Source organism: Pipistrellus hanaki (assembly GCF_964339955.1).
Source record: "Pipistrellus hanaki genome assembly, chromosome: 1".
Lineage (NCBI taxonomy): Eukaryota > Metazoa > Chordata > Mammalia > Chiroptera > Vespertilionidae > Pipistrellus > Pipistrellus hanaki.
In genome coordinates, this window is record NC_140503.1 from 123,473,508 (window position 1) to 123,485,699 (window position 12,192).

The 12,192-nt window shown below is 46.1% G+C and overlaps 1 long non-coding RNA gene across 2 annotated transcripts in view; it reads right to left on the minus strand.

Moving 5' to 3' along the window:
- Positions 1–1,153: 1,153 nt before the first annotated feature.
- The window catches only part of LOC311614400, a 249,526-nt gene continuing 238,487 nt past the window's right edge, over positions 1,154–12,192 (minus strand). For both annotated transcript variants that reach the window (XR_014793636.1, XR_014793637.1), the window contains exon 2: positions 1,154–1,590. This is a non-coding gene — a long non-coding RNA (uncharacterized lncRNA). The remainder of the gene's footprint in view (positions 1,591–12,192) is intronic.

Consider the following 12,192-nt stretch of genomic DNA (forward strand, 5'->3'; position numbering starts at 1 on the left):
ACAGAAATTAAGAGGAAATTAGATTATATTAAGTGATTTCTTCATCTATTTAAATATGTCTGCATCAAGTTCTGTATTATAGTATAAGTGTTAAAAATGGTGTGTAAGACCTGTTTTCTTTTTCCTCATCGCAAAATAACAAGTTCTAAAGTTGTTAACATCACTTACAAACACATCTTTGTGGTTATAACATATGGCAAATTCTTAAAGACAAATGTGTGTGGGGTTTTTGTTTTGTTTTTTACAATTAGGAGAATCAGTGATCTATCTATGACAAAATCCCTGAAATATATTCCAAAAAAAACAATTCCCCCAAGAGCTGTGCATAAAACTGTTTTTAAAATTGCTAACTATCCCAGTAAGTGTCCCAGACTGATACATCACCTAGTTTCCTGGTTTCTTAAGAGCATGCCTAGACTAGACTCTTCACAGAGAAGAAAATGTTCTAGAATGGAGAACAATTGTGTAGCTTAAATGTGTCCCAAAGAAGATTAGCGAAGTAAATGATCAACAACTCATTAAGATAACATGAGGTTAATAGTTCTTTAACATGCTTTGGAACTGAAAATTTTAAAATATTAAGTTGGAGTAGAAAGGTTGTGAAGAAATTTGTAATAGTGTGTATGTGTGAGAAACTCTACCTATTTTCTGCAACATTTGTGTGACAATATTTCAAATATGAAAACTGGATTATATTAAATGTATGCAATTGTCAAAAGTCATAGCACTGTAACTTGAGATCTCTGCATTCTACTACATGTAAATTATACCCCAATTTAAACAAATCTTCAAACTCTCAAGGTCATGAAAAAACAAGGAAAGTCTGAGAAACTATCGCTGCCTAGGGAGACATGAGAATTTTATCTAAGAGCAGAAAAAGAAAAATGTTTAAAATAATAAAATCCAAATAAAGTTTGCAGTTTAGTAAATAATAGTTTATCAGAATTGGTTCATTAGTGGTGACAAATGTACCACAATAATGTAAAATGTTAACAATAGGGGAGACTTGGACTGGGTATAGGAAAAACTGTCACCTTTCTACAAGCCTAAAACTATTCTAAAACTTTGAAAGCTTAAGAAAAAAAATAGAAACAAGCAGGAAAAGGGGGTGAGTGGGAGTTAATATGGCAGTTACCAAGACACGACTAGAAAGTCAAGAAAATGAAAATAGCAGTATAATCTATTTCAAACAGCCAGTGTAAATAAGCAATAAAGAGCAAATGTTTTTATCTACTGGACATTAGCTTCAAATAGATTACTCTTCTATCAGATTTACTTTCCCATGATAAAACTGAAGACTGTTATCCTTACCACATCATTTTTTTAGTTGGCTAACATTAGAAAGATTTGTACACATACAATAAACAGAATGGATGGTATAGTTTTCACATAACATATTCCGCATTGTAAATCATCTAGTCCCTCTGTTCTGTCCTGTTAAATGCCAGCATCCAGGAGTAGTTACATACATCCTTTATATGGATACACAGAAAAACTCATTTCATGCCTGCCAAAAGGTTTTCTCATCAGGTATGAATGTGTGTACAGAGATGTGTTAAAAAACACACACACACAAAAAAAAAACCCCTCCTGCAATACCATCTACTTCTCTTTGTTAAATATGCCACTGTCCTACAATCCATAATCACATTAAATCTCGTGGATCCCCCTTGTCGTGAGCAGGGAGTCTTCCTCATCATTTACTGGTGGCGGTGTTGACCAGCCCTCCCAGCGGCTCAGATGGATCAAGTACAAAGCAGTGCCTGATGTCGCCACATTTGGGCCCGGGTGCCAGAGGCCAGGCACCCACAGGATGTAGCCGGATCCTTCCTTTGTGGGGCGCAGCTCCAACGGGAATCCTTCTTCGGTTAACAGTTCTGGGGCAGAGGCTGGTGGGCAGGCTCGGAGCCCACGGAGACAGACACGAAGACGATGAAGAGCAGGAGGAGGACCAGGGTGGCTACCGCGGCGACCGCAGCGGCGAGCTCCAGCCGCAGCGCGAGCTCCCGCAGCCCACGCTCCCGGGTCAGCGCCGCCGAGCGCTGCGTTGCCGTGGCAACCGCCCCCCGCGGAACCCCGCGCGTGTGCCGAGAAATCCCCCCGCCGCGGACCCCGCCCGCACGGCGGGCCGGGGGGCCGCGCTTCCTCCCCGCCGCCATCCCCACCGGAGAAGCAGGAACCGGGCCGCCGAGCGAGGAGCAGACTGGAAACGCCGCTCCGGGCCCCGCAGAGGCGGGTGCGGGCGGCCGCCCCTCCTCCCGCCGCTCCCGCGCGCTGGCCGGTCAGGGGCCCGGGCCGCGGAGAGACACGCAGGCCGGTCTGGGCTCCTCGGACCCCAGCCCGCAGATGGAGGCTGTCAGAGGCCCCGGTGGGTGATGTGTGCAGAACCGCCCCCGATCGATCGAGGCGGGTTTCTCCTCCTCGCCCTTGCCCACGGGCTCTCACAGGGAAGGCGGAAGCATAAGAAGATATTTACCCGCGGTCCTAGTCATCCACACCTTCCCGATTGCGCCGTCTGTCCCGGGTACACACCGCCTGCTGCCGGCTGTCGGGGCGGCAGACCCGGAGCTCCCGAGGCCGCCGCCGGGAGCCGGGCCTGCGCGGGGTCCTCCGCGCCCGGGGACCAGCGGCCGCGTCCCGCCGGCGCCCGCACCTCTGTGCCCGATCCGCCCCGCAAAGAGCAGAAACGCAGGAGGCGGGCGATGCCCCCTTTACACCAAACCGCCGCCTCCCGGTTCACTGACGAGGCACCCGGCTCCCCGCCTCCGCGCCTCCGCGCCTCGGCCTGAAAAACCCTCCTCCAGGGAGCGAAGGTCTCGTCGCTTTGGACTATAAATATTAATAAGCTGAGCTGCTGGGGCATGATTATTTTCTTTAATTACAACTCAGATATTCAGACCGTGCCACTCAGGCCCTCCCGAATAGGGATTGCTGGGGGGAGGCATAAGCACGCGCCGCCCGTGGACACCCAGGCGTGCGGACCTCACCCTCCGAGGGTCCCAGCGGACGCCCCTCCGCCTCTCATTCTGTCGCCTGCATGCCCGGGCGACCAGGGGACCCCGTCTCCACCCACCCAGACTTCATGCTACTAAAGCCACAGTCTGAGGGGTTTGACAATCAGGGTGGCCCCTGCGGGAGGTGGGATTCCCCCTGATTTTGACCAGGAGGCCCCGTATGGACCCAGCCCCTACGAGGTTTGCGGGCGGCGGAAGGGCCTCGTCCCCGCTGCGCCCCTGCCAGCAGCCCCGCGGCTCCCAGCGGCCCGGGCGCTTCGCCCGCAGACCTGGGTGCCCAGGTCCGGCTGCGCCAGGGGCCCTGGGCCCGCCGCCCCGACTGCCCACTCCCTTCCACAGGGAAGGGCGGCGAAGGGGCTCAGCACTCTCTTCCGGGGGTTGAAGGTTGGGGTGGTGCGGGGCGTGGGCTGGTGCAATCTGCCGCGGTGCTAAGAGCGCAGGTGTTGGTGTGCGAGGCTGGGAACACCGGGCCTCGGTCTGGCTGCGCTCATTTTCCAGGCCTCCAAGCCATTGGGGTTCCACAGCGCAGCCCCAAATTTCCCCTCTGTGTCCTCGGGGTTTGTGCGGCCAAAAGGAGCCCCCCCCCCCCCCCCCGTCGGCTCCCCAGGTGCAGAACCAGCAGCGGGAGGAGGCTTTGGGGTAACTCAGTCTTCCCGGCGCGGGAGGGAGCCCAGCCACGCTCCTCCTGGAAAAGCGGCAGAGGCCAGGAGCCCTTCAGGGAGGGCACGCCGCCCGCCAGAGAAGGCCCAGCTTCTGCGCACGGATTCACCATTGGAACTGCCAGCTCATTTTTGTGTGAGGAATTGCGTGCCAACAAACAGCGGATCACATCCAGGAGGCAGAGGGCTGTGATCCACTCCCTAGAGATTATGATGATTTAAAAATATGCATGCCCATGTATCCTATACATTCCCATTTAAATTGCATCAAGAAGAAAGTTCAAAATGCAAAATAAAGATATAGGTAAAACACCCACAGTAGTGAATTAGTATCCATTTTTATTTCAGTTAGGAAATGCAGACCCATCTGAGGCCCAATTAAAAATACAATGTGCTCGACAAGCTCAAGTGTCAGAATTCCACACGTTGTCCCAAGAGGTATTCCTATTGGAGCTTCGCCCCATCGGACTCGGTGGTCACTGAGTTTCATGAATGTTAACTGTCCACTGAAATAACGAAAGTCCATCTGGGAGGTCAGATGATTGGACCACAACTATGTGAATTGTAGGCAGTTTCTGCAAATTATTCCAGAGGCAAAATCAGCTTTTGGTCTGATCAAATCAGTTTCCTGCAAAATTAGTCTAGGCTCAAGGCTCTGGCAGCAAATGGTTAACTGAAGTCCACAGGTGGGGGAACCTGTTTTGATGGCCAGGGCAGGAGGTCAGTGCTACCATCATTAGCACTGTGGGGTCCCATCTTCCCCTCTTTGTTCCCACCATTCAGCACTCAGTATGGAAATATGGCTTGGGAGAACATGAGGGTATGAAAGCATCAGGTGCAAGACAAGTAGAGGTGACAGCGGTGGGCATTCAGACAGACATTTTATTTATTGTTATTCCTACACCCAGCAGGTGTTGACTAATTGTTAAAAGACAATGTGAGACTGGCTTTCTCCAAAGGGAAAGATAGCTCCAAGGGTTTGGTTCAGAATCAGGCCTACAGCCTGCGTGGAGTAATCCACTTTTCTTTCTGCCATGGTGGGCAGAGGCAGGCAGTGTTGGAGGTGGTCATCTGCCAAGGCCTCCTGGCACTTAGAGCACAGGAAGGCATCTGGAAACCTGCTAATGGAAACATTACTCTGATTATCTTGGAAACTCTTTCATATTGACCAAGAAGGGTTTCACAAGGCTGAAGACATGTTTAGAAACTGTTGTTTACTGATAACAATCTTGGGATCTCTCTCTTCATCCATCCCCCCTACCCCAAATCTACCTTTTTTTTTTAAACCCTCACCTAAGGATATATATTTATTGATCTTAAAGAGGGTGTGTGTATGCGCGCATGTGTGTAGAGGAAGGGAGGGAGGAAGGGGGGAGAGAGAAAGAGAGAGGAAGAGAGAGAAATATATATATATATATATGGAGAGAGAGAGAGAGAGAAAGAAACATCAATGAGAGAGAGACATCGATTGGTTGCCTCCCATACGTGACCTAACTGGGGATCAAATCCACAACCTAGGTATGTATGTGCTGTGACTAATAATCAAACCTGCAACCCTTTGGTGCATGGATTGATACTCCAACCAACTCAGCTACCCCTAAAAGTACAAACTTCCCTTTTATATTTTGTGGTAAACTATTTTGCTTGATAAAGATCAAAGTCATGTACCAACTTGTCTCTCCAAAACCCTACTCCCAACTCCAAGTCAAAGCTGTTTTTGAATTCTGCTGGTTCAGCCTCCCCGCTCCTCCCCAGATGATGCAATACTAGACCAGGACCCAGAGAGCTGCTGGGCCTGTCACCAGCTGGCCGAGTCTGCCCCCGAAGTGCCAGACTGGACCAAACAGGAACTTGTTGAGTGATCCCTCAACCCCTGGAGCTGTGACAGAAATCAAAACATAACACTTTCCAAACATTAGAACTGACAAAATTCTTGCTAGTTCCTTACATCTCCCTGTGATTTGTATTAGGAGTTGAAGAACCTGAGTCCAGAGAAGGAAGTGATTAGACCAAGGCCATAAGGAAAGATGGGTTTTGTGACTCTGTCCTTTCTACCACACTTGTCACTTTAAAGTTGGCAGTAAGCACTGTGACTTCTAACCGGGGTTTTCCCCTGGAATTCACATTGCATCTCTGCTCTGTTTGGCAGGAGGTGGGTGCAGCACATCACTTGGCAGCGGAGACCAGTGGGTTCCTAAGAGAAAACTGGGTGCAGTCCAGGCAAGAGAGCCAAAGACACAAGTGTTAGTGAGACCTTTCCACAGGACGAGGCCTTCCAGCTGGAGGATGTTATTCCAGTAAACAAAGCCCCTCTTTCCAAAGATAGCAGCAGGATGGGGGGTTTCCTCTGTGGAAGGGATGGGTCCCCCCCCCTTCTCCTCTCCCCTCCACTTTGCCTGACTCACTGGACTCAGGCCCCGGCAGCTGGCCGTCATTAGTAGAGCAGGCCATGGACAGGGACAGTTTTTTCCCTTCTCAGAAGCTGCAGATGTGACATTTATTAGCACTATATATTAAACAATTTCAGACCTGTAATGCCACCTGAATTTTATAGAGCATAGACACCCAGATACACCCACCATTCCTGGTCACGAGCACCCACTCTAATCTATACCTGTCACCTGGTTAGGTCTAGAGACAATGACACTGGGATCTAAAAGAATTGACTGTAGTCTTTCTTTTGCTTGGATTTTCATATTTGGTACTTAGAGATATTCATGTCTTTAGCCTGGTGGCATAGAAGATATTGGAAAGAGGTAGGAAGCTATATTAGAAGAGAGAAGATGGCATATTTAATAGGTCTGGGGCTAACATTCTTTTGAGGACTTGAAGATTTTGTAAATTGCTTATACATGTATGAAAATGAGTGCTAGACTGCTGTTTGCCAAAGCAGTGAATCTGATTGACAATAATAGCTGACATGTATGAGCACTTACTATTTATTTGCCTGTCACTGTGCTGAGCATTTGACATGTATTATCTCATTTCACCTTCATGACAACCCTATGCAACAGTGATTATGACTATATGCATTTTACAAGTGAGAAAACCAAGGCATGGCAATGTTCTGTAACAGTGCTGGCAAGAAGCAGAGTTAGGATTGACTAAATTTTGTTTACCTGTGAATTAGCACCAGCCATCAATCAAACAGGTAAAGCTGGTTTCACCAAAGTTGCGGTCACTAATGCTTGGTGACTTCATTTGGAAAGTAAGTCTTCACTACCTTTGCAAGAACACATTTCAAGTTGAGATTCCTGTGGTCAGGCCTGGAGGAAGGTGGCAAGTGGTTAAAATGGAATGATTTGTTGCCGGGAGTTTCCCTTGTCACCCATGTCCCACACAGCTCCCAGTTAGCAGCACCTCAGGCCCAGGCCAGCTGGGCCGAGGTGTATGAGGTATATGCCTGTTACCAGTCACTCACCATTCAATGTGTCATAGGTCAATGGCAATAGTGCTTTTTACACATTTTGCACTTTCTGAGTATTTACAGATTCGGTCTCTGAGACATATTCATCCTGGTCTCTCGTTTTAAATGTTTTCTCTTTGCACTTGGGCCTTATCTACAATTGTGGAATGGAAGGCTGTGCCCTGTGAAAAAGACCCCAGGCTAGGCCAGCCCGCTCCCAATAGAACTCACTGAAGGAGGAAAGTGCAAATGCAGCCCCCAGGGTCAAAGGGGGGCAGCCTTTCCCACACACACAGTCCCTCAGTGCTCTCCCTTCATTACAGTTTGTACAATTGGCTCACACTTCAACTTGTTTTTCCTAAATTGTTCCGATCCTGTCCCCCAAATCAGAGTTTGGAAACCCTACCATCCATGGGCCAGTCTGTATCATGATGCAGAGCAGCTATTCGGTCTCTCCTGCCTTAGCAATTCGTTTTGCTCTTCGGAGACAGACAAAAGACCAAATCCAGGGTATCGGAGTGATGTCTCCAGAAAGGGGGTGTGTGTTAAAGAAATTCCAGGCATCTCTTTCCTCTTCATCCTTTTTTCCTGGCTTTGGCAGGACAGAAAGGGGGATGACCCACATGTAGGTCTCTCCATGAGTGGAAGAATCAAGTCAGGGTCACGTGTGCCCTTTGCTGCTGCATCTGCTTTGTCACTCTGTTATGAACACTCCAACTTTCTGAGTGAGTTCCTCCCCTTTTCACAGGGCTAGGATTAGGGAAAATGGCGTATTTGTCTTATGCACAAAATGTAAGGGGGTGCCAGAAAACCTATCATCAAAATAAACATTTTAATACAATATTTTTAAAAATCAAAATTGACAGAAAGAAATTCATGGCAAACAAATAATCAAAAATTAAAAAACAACAACAATGCAGTGTTACTGACATTTTCTTTTCCCTCAAAAGGAAATGACGGTCTGGCTTGTAACAACACTGATTTCTTATTTATCTTTCTCTTAAATCAGAAGAAATGAGGAAGTGGCAGCAGGATAAAGCTAACTGAAATCTGTGTAATAAACCAGAGAAACTAGATGTGAACAAAACAAAACTAAAAGTAAAAGAATGTGTTGAAAATAAAAGAGAATGAGAGGGAGTGACTAGGTTAATATATAAATAACTTTTTATCATTGACAAAGATTTTTATAGAGAAAAATCTAAAAAAACCTGCTTCTCAGGAGTGAAGGATCTTGTCGCTCTGAGCTCTAAATTTTAATCAGTTGAGTAACTGTTAAAAAGCTTGCTATAGTTTAAAGTGTTTTAGACAGGAGTAATTCCCCCAGTACTCCAAACATACACTTTTAGTAACAATACTCTGTGCTTTTAGATTGCTTCTTTATTTTTCTTTTTTTCTTTTTTTTTTTTTTTAAATATATTTCACTGATTTTGTACAGAGAGGAAGGGAGAGAGAGAGTTAGAAACATCAATGAGAGAGAGTCATCGATCAGCTGCCTCTTGCACACCCCCGACTGGGGATGTGCCCGCAACCAAGGTACATGCCCTTGACCGGAATCGAACCCGGGCCCTTTCAGTCCCCAAGCCGACGCTCTATCCATTGAGCCAAACCGGTTTTGGCATAGATCGCTTCTTTATTTTTCAAAGCACCTTTTTTTTTTGGGGGGGGGGGGGACATGTTATTTCATTCACTTTTCTCACATTGAGAGAGTTAGATAGGACACGTTATTTCTCAGAAAATGGTTTGGTGGGATTTTGGAAGAAAAGAAAAAGTCATATTCCCAGTGATAGACACTGAGCTAATTGCTTTACATAATGCTTTCTCATTTATTTCCTAAATAACCTTGAATTATGGATAATCAGCTCTTTTTACAGATCCAGGGGATTGGTTAACTAGGTGGTAATATTCTCATATATTTAGTTTACAAAAAGTATATTACATCATTGTTCTTGTGATTTCAGTTGTTATTAAAACTAAACAAGGCAAGTTGGGCTAAGAAGTTATAGTCTAGCATAAAAAAATGTTTTATGCCTCCATATCTAGTCAAAGTAACTCTAAACTTTTTAATTCTTCTGAACTGACTACATGTACTTAAGCCAGAATGTGTCAACTTCTAAAGTGCTAGCTTGATAGAAGTAGAGGATCTCTTACCTGGAAATGTTTTGAATTAAGTAGATATATATGATTGGTCAGAAAGTGATTCATGCATGGGGGTCCCCTCAGCCCAGCCTGCACCCTTTCCAATCTGGGACCTCTAGGGGGATGTCCAATTCCTGGGATTGGAACTAAACCAGCAGTCTGACATCATTCTCACTATCCGGGAGTGCTGGCTCCTAATCGCTCATCTGCCTGCTTGCCTGGTGACCCCTAACTGCCCCCACTGCCAGCCTGATCACCCCTAACTGCCTCTGCATGCTGGCCCCCTCCCCAAATGCTCCCCCTGTGGGCCTGGTAGCCCCCAATTGCCCCACCTGCCAGTCTGGTCACCCCTAATCGCCTCTGCCTGATCACCCCTCACTGCCTCTGTGTGCTGGCCTGGTCACCCCTAACTGCCCCCCACTGCTAGTCAGGTCACCCCCAACTGTCCCCCTTGCCAGCCTGGTAGCCATTAACTGCCCTGCCTGCCAGCCCGGTCACCTCTTACTCCTCCCCCCCCGCCCCCCCCCCCCCCCCCCCCCCGCAACCTGGTTGCCCCTCACTGCCCTTCCACCCCCCATGCAGCCTGTTGTTCAGTCATTTGATCATCCCTCACTAACCCCCCTGCTGGCCTGGTTGTAGGCAGCCATCTTGTGAGGGTGTGACAGTCAATTTGCATATTATCTCTTTATTATATAGGATGTCTCTGAAAATGAAAAATTAAGTGTTTCAATTTTATTGTTTTGGCCTTAATTGATAAAGATAATGTAATCTTCCATTTATTAAGCACTTATTCTGTTCCATGAACTATGCTTAGCACTTTAAAAGCATATATGATTGCACTTAAGTCTTTTTAAAAAATATATTTTAAAGTTATTTTCCTTGTTGTTTTTTTTAATATATATTTTATTGATTTTCACAGAGAGGAAGAGAGAGGGATAGAGAGTTAGAAACATCGATGAGAGAGAATCATTGATCAGCTGCCTCTTGCACACCCCCCACTGGGGATGTGCCCACAACCAAAGTTGGCCAGAATCGAACCTGGGACCTTTCAGTCCACAGACCGATGTTCTATCCACTGAGCCAAACCAGTTTCGGCTGATTGCACTTAAGTCTTATAGAAGGATCAGAACATAGATTTTATTAATCTCATTTTACTTGGAAACTGAAGCTTGGAGTGGGAGTGGCAGATACAGAAAGGGGATATAGGCATGGATTTGGAGTCAGCTAAGGTTATATTCCCCCATTTGCTTTCAGTCACTCTTTGGCAATTGAGGCCACCATGATCTCACTTATAGACTTTTATTGATTAATTTCCAGAGGAGAAAAAAATATTTTTGGCTGCTCATATGCTCTGCCATATTGCTTTTTGGTGATGTTGCAATAGTGTATAGTCCTTCTAGTAATTAAGAGAAATAGTCTCTCCTTTACCTTGATAACATCATATGTTATCTATATATTGATATTAGAGGTCCAGTGCACAAAATTTATGCACTGGGGAGGGGGAGGTCCCTCAGTCCAGCCTGCACTCTCTCCAATCTGGGACCTCTTGAGGGATCGAGACTAAACCAGCAGTCAGATATCCCTCTAACAATCTGGACTGCTGGCTCCTAACTGCTTGCCTGCCTGCCTGCCTGATTGCCCCTAACTTCCTCTGTCTGCCAGTCTGATAGCCTCTACCTTGCCCCCTCTGCTGACCTGATCACCCCCACCTTGCCCCCCTGCGAGCCTGATTGACCCTAACTGCCTCTGCCTTGGCCCCAGGCTAAGCAGCAGTCTGGCCTCCCTCTGCAGGAGGAGACCTGGCAGATCAGGGAAAGGTGCCACCCCCATTACCCTGCTGCCGCCACCACTGCCGGTCTGAGCCTTGGCCCTTCACAGCCACCTGCGGCTGCCTGAGCCTTGGCCCTTGCAGCTGCTGCAGCTTTGTCCTGAAGGTCGTCCAGAAGACATTTGCCCTAATTAGCATATTATCCTTTTATTAGTATAGATATGTAAAAGCCTAAATGACTGAAGGACCAAATGACTGGTCGACTGGTCTCTATGATGTGCACTGACTACCAGGGAATGCACAGGATCGGGCTCCTTTCTGTCTGGATCGGGCCTGCAAGGATAGGGCTGAAACCGGCTCTATGACATTCCCCAAGGGGTCTCAGATTGCGAGAGGGTGTAGGCCAGGCTGTGGGACCCCACCAATGCATGAATTCATACATTGGGACTCTAGTTATTTTATAAAGATGCTACCTGGGCAGGTGTAGAATTGAAGCTTAGGTTTGCTCTGTGTATTTTTTTTTTAATTACAAATGAAGACATATATACTTTTTATATGTTTGCTAATTTGTCTTTCCTCTTACATGTGAATTGTGGTTAATAGACTTTGTCCACTTATCTATTGGTATCAATGTTTTTCTTATGAATTTGGATGGTCTATTTATATTTTACACATAAAAATTCTTGTCTTTTATATTGGAGTCAAATATTGTCCTACTCTATGGTTGACCTTGTAATATTTTTTGTAGACTACACTTAAAAAAATAGCTTCATGATTAAAATGATCAATTTTGCAGTACTGCCGGATGACTCAGTGGTAATTTGATTATACAGTATTATTTATCAAAACTAATTGAAGCTGACCATTTGAAATTAATTAAGGGTGAACTTCCTCAAATCTAACAAGTCAAGTTCAAGCTTGGATGGAATAGGGAACATATTTTTGCCATTTTTTATCATCAAAGTCAGAGACACTTAAATAGAATCATGTAAGCTTATGTAACCTTTATGTTTATCTTTTAAAATAACAACTGACATTTATCTTAACAAAAACTGGCATGAATATCTCTGCTTTTATGTTTTTAGCTATAAAAACATTTTAAAGCAAAGAATAGGGACAATATTTTACTTGCATTAACCTGAGTAACCTGAAAGGATTGATTATGTTGTTAACTCAGATTTAGTCTTCATTTTCCTCTTCCTGTACTTT